A 14,184-nucleotide genomic window follows, 5' to 3' on the forward strand; every position below is an offset into this window, starting at 1 on the left:
ATCCAACCTGAATCCCACTGCTCTCTGCTCTTCTCTGAGTCACTCTGGAGACAGCACGCGGCCACACTGACACATCTGTGCTCCACAGATTTCCCTCTTTCAACCCCTAATGTGGATCAGCCCATTACCATGGGCATTATATCCTGATTCTTCTTCTTCTTCCTTTTTTAATTTTGGCTGAGCTGCAAGACATGTAGGATCTTAGTTCCTAGATCAGGGATTAAAACCCTGCCCCTTGAAGTGAAAGCATGGAGTCCTAACCACTGGACACCCAGGGAAGTCTCTCCTGACTCTTCTTTAGTCCATCAGAATTTCCAAATGCGTTACCATCTCCAATTGTTTGTATTAATTTAAGGTGTTTGTTTCCTCCAGACATATAAGGAGGCACTTTGATCCTGTTTTCAACTCACATCCTTCTAGGAAGGTTTGTAATAAATGACCAATTCTTTCACAGAACAGGAAACTTCATTAGCCTTAAAGACATTGTCTCTTGCTGACCTCTCCTCAACTATCTTTATCCTGAATCAAATCTTTTGTTAATTCCACCCCCTACCCTGGTGTTACAGAAGGGTCCCCAAGGTAATTGGTGGTGACATCATTATTCTTCACTGTAGGTAGTCTACAGTGGGCTCCAAGTCCCTGGGGTAAGATGAGTCCCTAAATCTAGAGGTAAGAGGAAGACCCTCTATTGTAAAACCTTATGGGAATCTACAGAACTTAGAACCAATTTGCTGTGGCAGGGTTTCATATACTGGTGTTAGGTGAAATTCTTTTGATGTGTTAATAACATCCAGAGAAAAAAGCATTCTCTGGGTAATTAGTTTAATGGGATGGTGGGTTTTTTTGGTTTTTTGCCCTTTTTTTTTTTTTTTGCATAAGGTAGGCAGTCTCGGATGGAGATTTTAGCAGTCTAATATACTCTGTCAGTCTCTCAGAGGGAAATTTCAAATGTGTAGTCTTTTTCAAATTTTTTTAACCAGGAAATTTCACTTCTTTTCTTAGCATCATTTGAGAATTCTTAGAATATTAGATAATTCCTTTGTGATTTGGAAAATAGCTCCAAGTTAGAAAAAAATGCCTTGTCCCTCCCCAGCTTAATTAAGAGTCAGCTAGCCTAAAATTCTAATGGAAAAAGCAATCAAATCTGTGAATTTTAACCAACTATATATCAAGAGAAAGGGTGATACGGTAAAAACTAAATAAAAGAAGAACTTGTCATGAAAGTTGGAAAAGCAAATGTTGGAAAAAATATACCATTATGGTGTAACCCTGTCTTTTCAAACTACTTTTCTCTCGTTTAATAAGCAAGCTTAAGCCAAATAGCCTTAAAACAAACTAAAATGAATAAAAAGCAAAATACTTGGTCCTCAAAAGTGCCCTCTTTCCCTCTCCTCTGTGTGATTCTCTTTACCCACTGGCATCCACCTTCTAATTTTCAGCCATTGCCTAGTGTTGCTCAAACTGCTCTAGCAAATGGTGCCACATTCAAGGGGGGGACCTTCTGGTTCCTGCCTTACTAGAGCAGAGGCTGCACTTGACACAGTCACTTCTCATCCCTTTTTTGAAACACTAGTACTTTCGCTCTCATACACTTCTTTCTCCTAGTTCTCCTAATCCATGGACTTCTTTGTATTTTTACCAGTGTGGATCCTCTAAAACCCTTGATATGCACCAAGATCCTGCCCCCATCCCACTCCACATCCTCTCCCTGGGGAACCTCATCCACACTAATGGTCCTACCACCTACATGCTGACTAGCCCTAAACTTTCCACTGGGCTTGAGGCTCGTATAATCTAACTATGCGCGACAGATGCATCTAAATACCCTACAGGCATCTCAAAGTCTGTCTATACCTGAACTTATCGATTTTTCCTCTGTCCTAAATGTCACTGAGTGACCATGACCTTCATGTCATTAAATCCAACAGGAATTTTTCATTTCATCTTATTTGACCTTTCAGCCATATTTGACACTATTGATATTCCCTCATTCACCAGATACCTCTTGGTTTCTGTGGGTCTACTCCTTGTTGCTGTGACCCTATACCTTCCTGATTTTCATCCTATCTCTCCAGGTACCACTTTTTTCTTTCTGTTTGGTTTTCTTTTTGACCACTTTTATTTCTCTACCTGAAATTTATTTTATTTATTTTTTTTTTATTGCTTGCATTTAAAGGTTTATTTTTCTTTTGTTGTAGTTTCTTTTTTTATTTTATTTTATTTTTAAACTTTACAATATTGTATTGGTTTTGCCAAATATCAAAATGAATCTGCCACAGGTATACATGTGTTCCCCATCCTGAACCCTCCTCCCTCCTCCCTCCCCATACCATCCCTCTGGGTCATCCCAGTGCACCAGCCCCAAGCATCCAGTATCGTGCATCGAACCTGGACTGGCGACTCGTTCCATATATGATATTATACGTATTTCAATGTCATTCTCCCAAATCATCCCACCTTCTCCCTCTCCCACGGAGTCCAAAAGACTGTTCTATACATCAGTGTCTCTTTTGCTGTCTCGTATACAGGGTTATTGTTATCATCTTTCTAAATTCCATATATATGCGTTAGTATACTGTATTGGTGTTTTTCTTTCTGGCTTACTTCACTCTGTATAATAGGCTCCAGTTTCATCCACCTCATCAGAACTGATTCAAATATATTCTTTTTAATGGCTGAGTAATACTCCATTGTGTGTATGTACCACAGCTTTCTTATCCATTCATCTGCTGATGGACATCTAGGTTGCTTCCATGTCCTGGCTATTATAAACAGTGCTGTGATGAACAGTGGGGTACACGTGTCTGTTTCAATTCTGGTTTCCTCAGTATGTATGCCCAGCAGTGGGATTGCTGGATCATAAGGCAGTTCTATTTCCAGTTTTTTAAGGAATCTCCAGACTCTTCTCCATAGTGGCCGTACTTATTTGCATTCCCACCAACAGTGTAAGAGGGTTCCCTTTTCTCCACACCCCCTCCAGCATTTATTGCTTGTAGACTTTTGGATCGCAGCCATTCTGACTGGTGTGAAATGGTACCTCATAGTGGTTTTGATTTGCATTTCTCTGATAATGAGTGATGTTGAGCATCTTTTCATGTGTTTGTTAGCCATCTGGATGTCTTCTTTGGAGAAATGTCTATTTAGTTCTTTGGCCCATTTTTTGATTGGGTCATTTATTTTTCTGGAATTGAGCTGTAGGAGTTGCTTGTATATTTTTGAGATTAGTTGTTTGTCAGTTGCTTCATTTGCTATTATTTTCTCCCATTCTGAAGGCTGTCTTTTCACCTTGTTTATAGTTTCCTTTGTTGTGCAGAAGCTTTTAAGTTTAATTAGGTCCCATTTGTTTATTTTTGCTTTTATTTCCAATATTCTGGGAGGTGGGTCATAGAGGATCCTGCTGTGATGTATGTCGGAGAGTGTTTTGCCTATGTTCTCCTCTAGGAGTTTTATAGTTTCTGGTCTTATGTTTAGATCTTTAATCCATTTTGAGTTTATTTTTGTGTATGGTGTTAGAAAGTGCTCTAGTTTCATTGTTTTACAAGTGGCTGACCAGTTTTCCCAGCACCACTTGTTAAAGAGATTGTCTTTAATCCATTGTATATTCTTGCCTCCTTTGTCAAAGATAAGGTGTCCATATGTGCATGGATTTATCTCTGGGCTTTCTATTTTGTTCCATTGATCTATATTTCTGTCTTTGTGCCAGTACCAAACTGTCTTGATGACTGTGGTTTTGTAGTAGAGCCTGAAGTCAGGTAGGTTGATTCCTCCAGTTCCATTCTTCTTTCTCAAGATTGCTTTGGCTATTCGAGGTTTTTTGTATTTCCATACAAATTGTGAAATTATTTGTTCTAGCTCTGTGAAGAATACTGTTGGTAGCTTGATAGGGATTGCATTGAATCTATAAATTGCTTTGGGTAGTATACTCATTTTCACTATATCGATTCTTCCAATCCATGAACACACTTTTTTTTTTTTCTTTTTGGTTTTCTTTTTGCCCACTTTTATTTCTCTACCTGAATTTTTTTTTTTTTTTTTTTAATTAGAGTTACTCCAGATTTATTTCTGGGCTCTTGCATCAGTGAGTGGTCTATTGCTGCATAACTTCAAAATTTAGTGATGTAAACCTAACAAATATTTTATTTGTTCGTGATTCTATAGGTGAGCAAATTGAGTCTGGCTTAGCTGAGGGGTTCCGCTGTTCTTGGCTGTGGTCACTCACGCAGTGATAGTCACGTGAGAGCAAACTCAGGCCTGGCTGATCTAATATGAACTTACGCATATGTGTGTTGGTTAGCGATGGCTGTTGGCTGAGCCTCCTTCTCGTCACTTATCCTCAAGAAGGCTTAATCTAGACTTCCTAATATGGCAGCCTCAAGGGCAAGAGTGGAAGCTGCAAGGCCTCTTGATATCTAGATTCTGATTCTCCCAACATTACATTTCTTGTTTCCTGTTGGTTCAAGGAAGTCACAAGGCTGGTTCAGGCTTAAGAGATCTGGAGAAATAAATTCCACCTCTTAATGGGAGGCAACATCACATAAAGTCATGCAAACCAGGATGAGAGGAATACGCACCCTTTTTTTTTTTTAATAATAATATACTCCAAATCCCCTTCTTACTCTGTATTACAATCTCTGTATTCATTTCCTAACAGAGCTCATCCATTCATTTGGCTCATTGCCCATGGATAACACCATCAACACCCTAATATGTATGTCCTTCTCAGACCTTACCTCTAAACTAGTATAGCATATGCCTCCTTGATCTCTTCACTTGATATAGCAATGATACTTCAAGCTCAGTAGCACTAAAAATATAGTAATAATTTTCCTCCAGAAATGTTTTCCTAGTTCAGTGCTTCCTATCTTAGTGAGTATAGCCATTAACAAGGGGACTTCCTTGGTAGTCCAGTGGTTAAGAATCTGCTTGTCAGTGCAAGGGACATAAGTTTGATCCCAGGTCTGGGAAAATACCACATGTCAAGGAGCAACTAAGCCTGTGTGCCACAACTACTGAGCCCATGCTCTAGAGCCCACATGCTGCAACTCTTGGGCTTGCTTGCCATAGCTTCTGAAGCCCATGTGCCCAAAGCCCGTGCTCTGCAACAAGAGAAAACTTCTCAATGCAATTAGAGAGTAGCCCATGTGCAGCAACGAAGATCTAGTACAGCCAAAAATAAATACGTAAATAAAAATTTCACCCATTTAAACAAAACAAAACATTAGCAAGAGGCCTGGACAAATATTTCTTTTTCATTCCCCATTTCTATTCCATAACCAAGTTAAGTCACGTCATTTTGAATATCTCTTCACACCAAGTACTTTTCTCCAGGTCTACTTCTACCACTTTAGACCACACTTTAGACCAAGCTACCACTACCCTTTACTTGAATCTGGTCTTAGACAGAATGACAAGGCAGGAGCTAAAATCTACATAAAAATGTATTGCTACACAGTCTAGTAGTGCATTGTGATTACATTTCCTTTCTTGAACCGTCTAGTTTCTTTCTTTTTATTCTGTTGTTCATTATCTGCCTGTATCACATCTTTGAATTCTCAAAACTACTTGCTTGGTTAAATCCATAACCCTGGTTAAATCCAGTTCTCTACCTTCTTCCTGCTGGTATCAGCCCAGCAGACTGTGGCTAATGGAAAACACATGACTAGTTTCATTTTAAATTCATTATGGTTAACCTCAAGGGGGTCCTGAGTGTTGCCCTTACCATCACGCCACATGGCACATGTCCATCTGTTCTCCTCTCCTGCACCAGTGGTCTTCAAACTGTGGTTGCTTTCAAGAGGAAAACAGTTAAGGGAATTGGCTCCTGGATCCTTAACATCTGTCTGGACTCTTTCCTAAAATGTTTCTGCTTCTCCTCTCACTTTACAAAAAAAAGGCATACCCCTCACCCATCTTAAATCTCAGAAGTGACTGCCATGCTGTACATGCCTCCTGGACCAAGTCAAAAGGGCAGTTACTTTTTGTGATGGATCAAGTCCTCCTGAACATGGACTGTCTGTCTTCCTCTGTTCTAAGTATACTCAGTTAAAGTGAAAGCAACATTAGAAATGGGGTGTTCAGCCACACTGAAATGGTTTCAGTTGTGATACATCATAGAGTGGGGTGGTGTAAGTGATGACAGGTTTTGACCTAGTCTCCTCCACCCCTGGACTATTGTCAAGGTCACAAAGCATTCTTGGGGGGACTCCAGGAGAACAAAGAGGATTGGTGAAAAATACTGGATGCTAAAAATGGCTTTTCAAATGTATTTAATATTGGAAAATCTTTTTAGCTATTCTCAGTATTCATCCTTAGGGCCATGCCATTAGCTAGAAAGAAAAGAATCTGAACAGCAAATCAGTGTAAGTTAATAACGCTGATTCTTTACAGTGTAACTGGAATGATTTCTGGGACTACTAATTTTTAATACATGCATTAGATAAAGGCTACAGATGAAACTTTTATGTGATTTCCTTCAGATTGGGTGAACATTATTAAATAATGTAGTTAGTATCTATTTTATTAAATCATATCATGAAATATTGATTTCAGTTACAGTTAATCCTCATCTTCTAAAATGTTAAATATTGTCTGCTGCTGCTGCTGCTGCTGCTAAGTTGCTTCAGTCGTGTCCGACTCTGTGTGACCCCATAGACGGCAGCCCACCAGGCTCCCCCATCCCTGGGATTCTCCAGGCAAGAACACTGGAGTAGGCTGCAATATTGTCTACCTCCTATTAAAATAATGGTTGCTGGATTCAAATTTTTATTCTAGCTGGGTATGCATTTCAATTTCATTAAACAAATAGGAAAAATGTAATTATGAAGTCTAAGGAAGTGGGGTGATTTCTAATTTTTATTTGAAATTTTTATTAAATTATTCTCAAAGGCAGAATGTTAGAGATCAATATATAAATATAGATGCTATTATTTAAATAAACAATAATAAGACTAGTTACCAATGGCAATTAGAAGTGATTAATAGCAGGCTAATTAAATATGTTGAAAAATGTAACAATATTTTAATAGTTCTTTTCCTTTGACATAGCACTTTATCTTTTTAAAAAACTCTATATTGGATATTTAAATTGTATAGGCTATGTTATTGTATATTAAGATCTATAAATATATTTTAAAAGGAGAACATAAATACAAAGTACTAATTAAACAGATATTATCTGTTTTTAATGAACAGTAACAATGACATGTTTTCTTCTGTCTAATGATGTAGTAGGTTATTTTTAATCTCCCTGTTTTCTTTTCCAGTAACATTTCTCTGAACTTCCTGTGGCCTTTAAGACATCTATTTTTTCTTTTATGTAGTGGTAAAACTGGATATAGTCAAATGTAAATTCATTCTGACTTGCAGCTCAGCTATTATCAAGTCCACATTATATATACTTATAGGCTGAATAGGATTTGCCAAGATTTACATTTGCACTCTCTGCTGAACCTACAGACAGGTGAGCAAACTCTAGTGTTTATGTGGACAAGATAGCAACAATCGTTTGTTTTGTGTTTTCTACAGTTTTATTAAAATCATAGAAATCAAGAAAATGATTTGAAACTCCATTTTCAAATGCAAATACCTAAGAGTGGATAAACTCTTTTTTTTTATTGCTATTATTTGACTCCTTTCTGTATAGTGTAGAAAGCATGATCACAGGTAAGATTTGACAGAATGGACTCAACATGGTAAGCGGCTGATTGGGCTGATTAATGTCTCCTTAAAAGTCATGTCCACTTGGACCTGTGACTGAGACCTTATTTGAAAATAGGGTCAAGTTAAAAAGAGGTCATACTGGGGGTGGTGGTCAATCCAATATGGCTAGTGTTCTTTTTAAAATTTTTTTTGACTTTTTAATACTGTCTACAAGAGATTATTTATTTATTTTAAAAATTATTTTATTTCTTTTGGCTGCACTCCACAGCATGTAGAATCTAAGATCGAACTTGGTCTCCCTGCACAGGAAATTCAGCATTTTAACCATTGGACCACTAGGAAAGTCTCTGTGACTGGAGTTCTTATAAGAAGGAAATTTGCACATAGATACACAGAGACAGAGAGAGGGAAGATGGCCATGGGGAGATGCAGGCAGAAACTGGAATGATGAAGCTACAAGCCAAGGAATGTCAAGGGTCACGAGAGCCACCAGAAACTGAGTGAGGCATAAAACAGATTCGTCCCTAGAACCTCAGAGGCAGCATGGTCCTGCTGACACCTCGGTTTCAGACTTTTAGTCTCCAGAACCATGAAGAATGATTTTGTGCTTGTTTGTTTTAAACCACCTGGTTTGTGGGACATTGTTATTGCAGCCCTAGCAACATAAGAGAGGCTAGCATACTTGTTCTCAAATTTCCCCACAGGACATTTTAGTTCCAACCTATGAATCAGTAAATGGTACTCTACTCAGTTCCACAGAGCCATAAAGGGAATGATATAATAATGCGTGATGGCCATGTGGTATGCCCAAACTAATTCTGTACTCACTGTTTTCCACTGAACATTGGTGTCTTTGGGAGACAACAGAACTGTTTGATTAATTCAGAGGGATTTCTCTGTCTAATCCCAGACTTGTGGGCTTCAGTCTCCGTATGTCTTTCCCATCTCCTCCTCTGCCCTGTCCAATCCCAGACTCCTTTCTGCATATTGTACAGCATGCTCTGCTTTGGCTGTTTCCCTCCCTAGTCTAGTCGTATGTGTCTTTCCTTCTATCATTAAAAGAACCCAGCCACTTAGCCCCTTGTTTCAGTGATATCCGGGTCAATGCCAGTGATATTGCAGTTGTTCCCATCTTCAGGATCTGAACTTTCAAAAACATTGTCACAATATTCACAACATTAAAAATTACGGGGTAAGGAGAGGGTGGGACAAATTGAGAAAGTAGCACTGACATGTATACACTCTCATGTATAAAATAGATACCTAGCAGCAAGTGGCTGTGTGACACAGGGCGCCCAAGGTGCTCTCTGACAAACTAGAGGGGCGGATGGATGGGTGGGGGGAAGAGTTTCAAGAGGGAGGGGACATGTATATATAACTATGACTGATTCGTGTTGATGTACGACAGAGATCACAACATAGTAAAGCAATTATCCCCCAATAAAAACAACTTAAATTAGCACCATCTCTGGTATAAGAGATTGACTCCGTTTTGATGTTTGACTACCAGCAGCTTTAGATCTCATCCTCCCTCTACCCCTCTGCCCTACAAGCAGCTAGCAAAGCCCGAGTGCTCTCTCCTTTGGTGCTGGCAGGAGATTGGAGACACACAAGCCCCTTCCCATACAGAGAACCCTCACCCCACCCCTATCCTCTCACCACAATAAAAACCCCACCCCTCCCCTCACCACAATAAAAACCCCACCCCTATCCCCTCACCACAATAAAAACCCCACCCCTATCCCCTCACCACAATAAAAACCCCACCCCTCCCCTCACCACAATAAAAACCCCACCCCTATCCCCTCACCACAATAAAAACCCACCCCCTCCCCTCACCACAATAAAAACCCCAAGCCAGTATTACGTCTTCTGTACCAGCTCTCTCAAAGCATTCTAGACCTGCTTGAAAGGCCTGCCCTGCCCTGCCCTCCCCAGAGACCTCAGTGATATGAATAATCTTTTCACAGCCTCTTGCTGTGTGCATCAATATCAACATTTACTGAACCAAATTTGGGGATGGTGATGTAGCCTGATTATTCAAGGTGGCCTCTGTAAATCTTAATTCAAAGTACAACAGTTAATTCATCAGTTCAGTTCAGTTCAGTCGCTCAGTCGTGTCCGACTCCTTGCGACCCCATGAATCGCAGGACGCCAGGCCTCCCTGTCCATCACCAACTCCCTGAGTTCACTCAGACTCATGTCCATCAAGTCAGTAATGCCATCCAGCCATCTCATCCTCTGTCGTCCCCTTCTCCTCCTGCCCCCAATCCCTCCCAGCATCAGGGTCTTTTCCAATGAGTCAACTCTTCGCATGAGGTGGCCAAAGTACTGGAGTTTCAGCTTCAGCATCAGTCCTTCCAAAGAAATCCCAGGGCTGATCTCCTTCAGAATGGACTGGTTGGATCTCCTTGCAGTCCAAGGGACTCTTAAGTCTTCTCCAACACCACAGTTCAAAAGTATCAATTCTTTGGCGCTCAGCTTTCTTCACTGTCCAACTCTCCCATCCATACATGACCACTGGAAAAACCATAGCCTCGACTAGACAGACCAGCTAAGTCAAACACAGACTGCCAATGCCTCAGTGCCATGATCACACACACTTACATTTCACACTTAACGTACATCGCTCGAAATGAGGCAGCAATGCGTGATCCATTATTGTGAACCACAAATTGTGGTTGCCAACATCAGCGGTGAGGGGGAAGATCAGTGACAGCAACTAAGGGCGGTTAGTTCATATTGTATCCATTTGACTCTATTAACAGCCTGGTTTTCAGTCCCTATATTTTGGCCACAGATTTTCTGTAACTTTTAGCCAAATGCATTCCTAACTGGTAGGATTATTTACTCATCATTATTCTCTCCCCTTTCAGACATAATTCCCTGGGATCCTCTTTATGGCTCAGACAACAAAGACAGCTATTGAACATTTGTGTTAGTTAACTAAGTAAAGAAGATTTATGCAATTCTTTCTTGGGCCTAAAATTCTCCCAATTTAACCTTACCTCACTGTGATCATAGGTTTGGTAATTTTAAAACTTAAATATATTAATCTTCTTTCATCTGGGTCAAGAGAAGAAAATGAAAATAAAACTTCCTAAGGCAAAGTAGGAGGAGATTAGCCCTGGGATTTCTTTGGAAGGAATGATGCTAAAGCTGAAACTCCAGTACTTTGGCCACCTCATGCGAAGAGTTGACTCATTGGAAAAGACCCTGATGCTGGGAGGGATTGGGGGCAGGAGGAGAAGGGGATGACAGAGGATGAGATGGCTGGATGGCATTACTGACTCGATGGACGTGAGTTTGAGTGAACTCCCGGAGTTGGTGATGGACAGGGAGGCCTGGCGTCCTGCGATTCATGGGGTCGCAAGGAGTCGGACACGACTGAGTGACTGAACTGAACTGAACTGAAGGCAAAATAAGTAACTTCAAATTTAAAATAGTAAAATAGTAAAATAAACACAAGGTTTCTTTTTCCATTGTTTTTATTCACTCAGACTGTCAACCATTTATTTGAAAGTCTTTGACATGACACACACTGATTCTGAGGTTGCAGTAGCCCCACCCCACGATTCTGCACTCATCACTCAAATCTAGAACTTTTTGCATCCTTGGGAGGGGCTTTCTAGGACACAAGACTTTCAGTTCTAAAACTGGGACCATTTCAATGAGAGACCTTAAACTAGAACTGCTTGGTTGAACACCATCTAATCACTGGCCGGCAGAAATAATTAGACATGATAATTATTCTTGTTGTTTTAAGACACTAAGTTTTGGGGTGATTTGTTATGCAGTGACAGAGAACTAAAACAGCAACTCAAACTGCCTACGTTGGGTCCCTGACCTTTTCCCTCAAACCTGTTCTTTTCATAGTCTTCCCTTCTCCTTATATGACAGCTCCTTTCCTTGGCTCCCTTTTTACCCCTCTCACATCCAACTATTCAACAATTGCCTTGGTTTTACCTTCAAAATATACCAAGTCTGACCACTTCTCCTGTCCTTCACTGCTTCCATCCTACCACTGTTATCTCTTGCTTAGATGATTTCAATCATCTCCTGACTAGTTTCTCTACTTCCTCCCTTGCCTCTTTCAGTCTCTTTCCAACACAATATCCAGAGTGATTCTGTTAAAATGTACATGAGATCCTGTCGCTCCATTGCTCAAAACTCTCTCAAGGTCTCCCATCTCTCCTATGATAAAAGCCAAAGTCCTTGCTGTGACTCACACAGCCCCACATGACCTACTCCCCGTCTCTTCTTTCATTATTCCTCTCTAATTCTCCCTCTTGGTCAGTCTGCTCCAGCCACACGAGCTTCCTTGCTCTTGTGCAAACACAATAAGAAAGTCCATGTCGTAGGGCTACAGGACATTCTGTCCCCTTTGCCTAGAATGTTGTTCTTTTTGCCAAGATGGTCATTTGTTTGGTTCCCTTGCTCTCTGGAGGCTGCCTTCTCACTGAGAAGGGCCCCGAGGCCCTCCCTGCTCAGAGCACCTAAAATTTCCGCCTCCCAGGCTCCTCCTACTCTCCTTCCTTGCTTTATTTCCCTTAAAGTACTTTTCATTATCCGCCATACCATACTTTCTACATATTTATCTTGTTTATTGTTTGTCTCCCCACTGAAACGAAAGCTCCATGAAGGCAAGGATTTCTGTTATGTTCACTGTGTTATCCTCAGAGCCTAGAGAACAGGACCTGGGACACAGCAAACTTTCAAGAAACTTATTGTTCAATGGATCGTCATCATAGTATACGCACTGTATATACCAATACTATACACAATATATACATGCATGGATTTTCAAATATAGAAGCAGCACTTAGGAAGATAACAGAAGACAATCATGATTACAGAAGAGAATGCAAGTGCTATCAACCTTAAGGATGTGAGAGTGTGATGCAGCAGTTTGGAGATGAAAGGAGGAGTACAAAGAAGGGAAGGGATGCCAGTATCTTCATCCTGCAAAATATCAGAGATAAGAGGTACTCTATCTGGTGGTTGGAAAAAGAAGTAAAGTCATGAGCACCAAATTGAGAGTCAGAAGCAGAACTAAAAGAACTAAGAACAATGAATTCTTTATAGGAACATGGGAGATGTGAGTGATGATGTTAAGTCATCGCTGATGAGTCAGTAGAAAATATCGGCAATATCTGTCTTGGCCTGATTTCCCTAGAACACAGAGCCTGAGGCAAAGCTTAAGGGCTAATCTTTTATTAGGAGGTACAACCCCTGGCCTGAGAGTTAGAAGGAAGACAAGACAGGGAAGGGTTGGCAGCAAGTACAATGAGCTACTGCATTGGTGAATGATGAGTTACTGCACTGATGAATGATAAGTTACTGCATTGATGAATGATAAGTTACTGCATTGGCCACTGCTTCATAAAGTGCCATGAATAACCATAGCTGGTTCCTCAGCTGGTGACCACTCAGTCATAAAGAAGCTCTTCAGGCAGGCTGGTTGGTAATGTTGTGCCTGGAACAATCCATCAGAGGGAGAAGGGTAGAGAAATCGTACCTACAATCTGCCTTTGCTTTCTCTCTTCCCCTGGTCGGAATCTGCTGCCTGGAGAGTTAACTCTCCCACGCATGCAGGCTGTGTCACTGGCCCCTGTAGGAGCCACTGGGGAAGCAGATCTGTGCATGTGGCCTGATGGCCTCCTGGGGTGGAAACAGCTCAGACTCAGTTGATGACCACTGGGACGGCCTGGGCAGGGTGAGCTGAGAGATTGGGAGGAAGGTAAGGCTGAAGAAATCTGAGTAAATCCATATGATATATCTGATATAATGCCCCAATCTGATAAATCAAGAGACACAGATACAAGCATTTTTTTTGGAGATAAGAAGGAAACTATCAGAAGAATAAAATCAGCAAAGAGTTAAAGTGGTTGCCTCTGGGACAGGGAAGAGGTTGGACAGTAGAATGTTGGACAGTAGACAATTGTTTCATACATGAATTACATTGACAAAAATTGTTTTTTAAAATCTCACAAACTCGGTTTTATTACTCCCTTTTCCCACATTCTTCAATCATATTCCATTGCTTCTAGGACAGTTAAACGTGTTGAACAAACTTATTTTCAAAGGAAATATTGGTTCTCAGACACTGCAGGTTAATATTCTTGCTATCTGTATCATCTAAATTTCTTCTACTATGAATGTACTAGTCAAATGCCAGGGTTTTGTACTAATCCTGCCATAGACACAGCATTTAAAGGAAAAAAAGTGCAACTGCCCATGTTGAGTTTTGGAGAGTTCAGTTCTGAACTAAAGCCCCTGACTCTCAAGGGCCTGCAGGCCTCTCCAGCTCACTGTAAACTATGCCCTCCTGCTTTCCACTCAAGCCATATTGGCCACCTTTTTGTTTCGTGGACCCCCCACTCTTCTTCCTCAGAGCTTTTGCATCAGAATGCTCCCTTCACTGACCATGACCCCCTCCCCACCCCATCCTTCGACACATCTACTTCAGTCTTTACACTGAGCTTCAGGTATCCACGTATCACCTACGTGACATTTGCCTTTTTT

General features: G+C 40.7%; 1 protein-coding gene across 6 annotated transcripts in view; it reads right to left on the reverse strand.

Annotated features, from left to right (window-relative positions):
- Nucleotides 1-14,184, reverse strand: part of SP5 (Sp5 transcription factor) — a 72,844-nt gene that overhangs the window by 37,621 nt on the left and 21,039 nt on the right. The window lies entirely within an intron of this gene.

This window comes from Bubalus bubalis, chromosome 2, assembly GCF_019923935.1.
Source record: "Bubalus bubalis isolate 160015118507 breed Murrah chromosome 2, NDDB_SH_1, whole genome shotgun sequence".
NCBI classification, from domain to species: domain Eukaryota; kingdom Metazoa; phylum Chordata; class Mammalia; order Artiodactyla; family Bovidae; genus Bubalus; species Bubalus bubalis.